Below are 5337 nucleotides of genomic sequence, written 5' to 3' on the forward strand. Positions count from 1 at the left end.
CCTTTGCCCGCCGCCGCTACTCCGCGACCGGCGTGGCCGCCCGCCGTTGTTCCGAGTACATGAAACGCCACGCTCGCTTCCCGCGCCCGATGATAATTTCGTGACACCGCACCGATCCCTACCCCCGATTCCGCTACTAATAGGCTAATGTGCAATCGAGTGTATCTCGAATGTAACTCTTCAGCTCCTCTCTCCCTCGCTCTCTTACTATCTATATGAACTGTCCGTATCGTACGATGACCACTTGATGCGGTGATGCGCAGGTTCCTGCCATAAATGAGCATGCAGAATATCGGAGCAAATTGACAGATTTGGTAAATTTTTTTGTTTTTCCGTATATACTTATAAAAAAGAATATTGTATTAAATGATTTAATTTATATTCGATTGTGAAAAGTCTTTGAAAACTTCAATTCTGTTGGGGAACAAGCAATATCCATGCAATTATACGGAAAATCTCAGAAAGCGGAGGTATTGAATGAAAATAATTAGTTTACGCGATCATACACGCACGGTTTATTTAAATATATTTGTACAATTCAATAGGAATGGTTTTCAATTTTCTGAATAAATATAAAGGACGAGATCGGTCCGATTAGCGTTCCATTTTTTACAGATCTAATTTTTTTTTATCTTAATAATTGTATTTACAAAAGTATTTATTTAAAATACTTATACGCAAAATATTATCTTTGCTATATCATATTTATGGATATGCGCATGAAATCTCATAGCTGAAAAACATCTTTAACATTCGAATCAGTAATAGTTCATAATGAGACGATAAAAGTGTGATTTTAGTAATAGATTCGTAAATCACGCGACGCGTGTGCGCGATCAAATTGCACGTGTGCGTGTGTGAGGCGTATCGTTCGCGCGGTATCGTAGCAGCGTGCTTATGTCACGTATTCTCTTTGCATGTGAAACCGCCGTTGATTCAATTGTATTTTCGAACGATCCATTCAAATGCCGAGGTCTCGCGATTACGCGATGCGTATATTGTAATCAGCAATTTTAAGGATTTAATTGCGACCATAATCGTATTTTATCTGCGATAAGAGCATAATTGAGCTCGAAGGTTACTCATCCCGCGACTAAATTGCCTGATATTACTGACAGCAGTGATTTTCAAGCATCGCTTTGTCTTAATTGTATATCGTCTTTTGACATTGGCAGATTTCATAAATCTTCGTTTGCTCGAAGCTATAAACTTCAGAATCTCTTATTGTAATTTGATTTTTTAATGCAATTAAGGGGGTTTTTACCTTTGCCAGCCGTAAAATTAGCCCTTATGAATTTTTTGAAGAAAATCTATTATATAGGTACAGTAAAACGTGGGTTTTTGCATAAACTTATATATTATTTAAACAGCAAAAAAAATTTTTTTATTTATATAAAAACGTATTTTAATGTCTCCAAGTGGAGATTGAATGTGGCATGTTTTTCGAGCTGACGGAAATAATTACGATAAAACGAATTAAGATATCGACTTGATTCTTTTTTCCTCTTGGCGTGAACTAAAATGATGTCAATTACCTGAAATTTTTAAAAATGGTAGCATTTGAAAAAAAATTTTATTTTGCCCTAAAAATTTAAAAAATTTTTGTTAATAACAAATTGAATGTTTGTTGTAAAATCATGATTTTAGTTCACCCATGCGTTAAAGTATTAGAATCAAGAGGAAAAAAGAATCAAATCAATATCTTAATTCGTTTTTTCTTAGTTACTTCCGTTTGCAGCTCGAAAAACATGCCACATTCAATCGCCACTTGGAGGCATTAAAATACTTAATTTTTAATTAAAATAATTTTTATATAAATAAAAATTATATTTTTGCTGTTCAAATAATATATAAATTTATGCAAAAACCCGCGTTTTACTGCATATATAAAAGATTTTCTTAAAAAATTCATGAAACAAGGGCTAATTTTACGGCCGGCAAAGGTGAAACTCCCCTTAATCCCAACTTAATGTTGTGCATTATAGAAACATGAGCCTTGAGCGGAATTGTTTGCGCCCTATATCATCCTAATCTTATCATTATTTAAAAAAAATGCGATCACTTATTGCAATAACCGGTCAGCTTGTTGCCCATCGTCCATTATGGCAAATTGACGTTTAACCGTCGCATTGAATTTTGATAGAGCCCCTCGTCTTTCATCCGTGTTGCATTATTATGCTCGCTCATCCGTCACGCAATTTCTCCGAGACGGTACGCGATTCATCTTGAACGTCGTGCCCGTTTTCTGCGCGAAGTCGCGTGCAGCCGCGCATTGTGAAACAAAGTATCAACGTCGACAGACAAATGGAGGTGGACCTACATTCGCATACGCCGGCCGCCGAGAATTGCGTCCTGGCCTAGAACGTCCCAATAAATTGTCTCAGGAATTCGTCAGGGTCGACTCTCTTTCCAGCGCTAATTCATTCTATGTTATGTGAGACGTTTTTGTGGTAGTGACGTAAGTTACATTTATAAAATAAAAAAGATAAATTTGAGATGGTTGATTCGTAACATTGCGTTCTGGAGTAAGAAGATGAACGTAATATTTTCTTATTTCTTCGCAAATAAATAAATAAAAAAAAAGGAAAAATATTTAGCGGCATATTTTCACGTCGAAAAAAAAATATTTCGTATAATAAATTTATGGCAGGAACAAATGGGACAGAAGATAATTCAGGGCACACGTTGTAAATTGTGATCTTTATTACAAGAAATTACATGACTAATTTGTACATATAAAATATAAATATAATACAAGTACTATGATACAGAGACGCGTGTTTTCCAATGGAAAGTGGAAGTAGATCGCTAGTTACAATTAATAATTACTATCACTATAATTCGTTATTATTACTGTTGTATTCACGGCAGATGGACTGACAATGCTCTTGGCAATGCTTACAACTCAGGCTGAATTCAGACACGCGACGATAAATGAATAAACGTTACGTACACGAATTTTAATGTTTTACGATGAACTGTAAGGATGACTTCTGATATTCGAGAAGATGGAAGTGATTTGTTTTTTAATTCTTGCTAGATATAATTCTTGTTAAAATGATGCTAATGAAATGCTACATTTTTAATTATATATAATTATTGTAGTCGATCGCGCGCGACAGTTCGAGTAATCGATTAGCACGGAAACTCGTCAATTGATCCTCCCGCGACAAACAATCATCCGTTCAACTATTGTTGATCAATTGACGATATAGTATCAATATATCATTCATCAGGGTATTTATTCTCAACAGAAGGAATAAAGCAATGACGACGGTTTCGGTGGCAAACTCACGTCTTTGGTCATCGATGAGTGAGACACGGAGAAACGAGCATACAGGATCTTTTTAATTAGCTTCACTCAATCTCCTTATTTTCCATCCGTGGAATACAAATTTGCCAATTAGCAATGTGACATCATTCCACATGTCCGTGACGTTCGTGCCTTCGGTCCGCATTTATATTTCGTGTTCAACGCTAATATATGCGGCTAGTAAATTTACAATCCATAACAATATATGGGTTCTCTCTCTCTTTCTCTCGTGATTTTTATTCTCAAAATTATAATATTAAAGATACTAACAAAAACCCAATATCAGATGCCTGCATTAATGCTGAATACGGAATGTAAATACGGACCTGCGTGTACGTGTGATTAGTCGTGTGTGTTGCTCATACAGTTTTTTTATTATTGTGTGTATGTGTATGTGTGTGCACGCGTGCTCGTGCGCGCGCGCTTATATATTCATATACATATACGTGTGTATCATGCATAAACGAACCTCAAGGTATAACAGTTCGGGACGATAAAAATGGGTGGTTTTCCATCGATATTGGCCGTCAGTCCACCACGGCTCGCATCAGAACTATACCTCTATTTCTGCTTCTCTCTCTCGCATTACGCCTATACCGATTTATTTTCATCCCATCTATTTTCATTCTCCCCCGGCCTCATCCCCGCCCCGTGCTTATATCCTATCCGCGTCTTCTCTTCGCGTAACATTCTCATGTTGGAAACGGAGAGATTTCGGAAGATGCTTGTTCCTCGCTCCCTTCTCCCTCCTCCTTTCTCTTCGTCAAGTTTCAATACCCGCACGAGCATCTCTTACGATTAGCGAAAGTTTGCAATTTATACTTACTCTCATTTCTTTTCTTTCTTCTTTTCTTCCATTCATTCTCTCTGTCTCTCTGTCTGTCTGTCTGTCTCTCTCTCTCTCTCTCTCTCTCTCTCTCCTTCTTTCACTCTTTCTGTCTTGTTTACTAATTTCTTGGTTTTGATGATTGCTCTAGGAATAAACTTCTTGGAAAAAACTGGTCTTGAAACTTGTTTCTGACGATACAAAATAAATGTTTATTGTAACAAAGTAGGATGTGCAAAAATGGCTATTTTTGACCCTGAACGGACATTTTTTAAATAAAATTAAATATATAAATTTATCATTTTGAAAGTCCAAACATTCATGAAAAAAAGGTTATTTACCCAGGAAAGCCTCAAAAAACCTTCCAAAAATAATAAAGTAGGCTGTTTGAACGCTTTGCAAAACAACTCATTTAACACATTTAACACATGTTGGATCATTAAATATTGCAAGAGTGCACTATCAGGAAGATCCACAAATATATAGAGTAAAGTAGCGTAATTTGGTCAACTTTTTTTTTAACAACTCTGAAACTCGTATTTTTTCGAATTTCATGAAATCAAATAAACCGTTGGAAAGGTAAAAACCTAGCGCAACTTTTTCTCGAATATACCTATCTTCTATTTCATCGCAAAAAAATATGATCATTTTTCCGAAACACAAAAAATCAAGATTTTTTTTTATAACGTAATTTGGTCAACCGTATAAATCCTAAAAATTCTTAAAAAATATATTATAAAATAAAGCCAAAACAGCATATTTTGAAATTTTAATTATTTTTTAATTAATTTCATTGAAAAAAACATCAAAAAACACACGAACATTGAAATTAATTTTCCATCTGCGAGTACTCAGAATCGCAATGTACGCAGATGTAATAACCGGCTGTCATGTATGGGCATTTCATACAAATGATGCAGAAGTCTTCTTCTTCCGAGTCAGAAGATGATGATGGTGCACCGCCCGTACAAAGTGATTGAATTTTTATTAAAAGATCGTCGTCGCTGATTGTTGAAAAATCGACGATCTACTTATCAAGCTGCAAATCATATCGATTCAAACTTGTTCTATGAATATCGTATGACAAAGCAACGCTTCGTATCGATTTCTTCCCCAATTTTATTTCTTTAATAGCATTAAACAATGCAGTGAGATCTTTTGCTGGACGATCAGTTTTTCTCGTTTACGAAATCCCATT

The 5337-nt window shown here is 35.6% G+C and overlaps 1 long non-coding RNA gene across 1 annotated transcript; it reads left to right on the forward strand.

Moving 5' to 3' along the window:
• Positions 1-2258: 2258 nt before the first annotated feature.
• LOC105451833 lies at positions 2259-3077 on the forward strand. The gene is made up of 2 exons (XR_974631.1): positions 2259-2458; positions 2872-3077. It is a non-coding gene; the product is annotated as an uncharacterized LOC105451833 (long non-coding RNA).
• Positions 3078-5337: the final 2260 nt, after the last annotated feature.

Source organism: Wasmannia auropunctata, unplaced genomic scaffold (assembly GCF_000956235.1).
Source record: "Wasmannia auropunctata unplaced genomic scaffold, wasmannia.A_1.0 LD336043.1, whole genome shotgun sequence".
Lineage (NCBI taxonomy): Eukaryota > Metazoa > Arthropoda > Insecta > Hymenoptera > Formicidae > Wasmannia > Wasmannia auropunctata.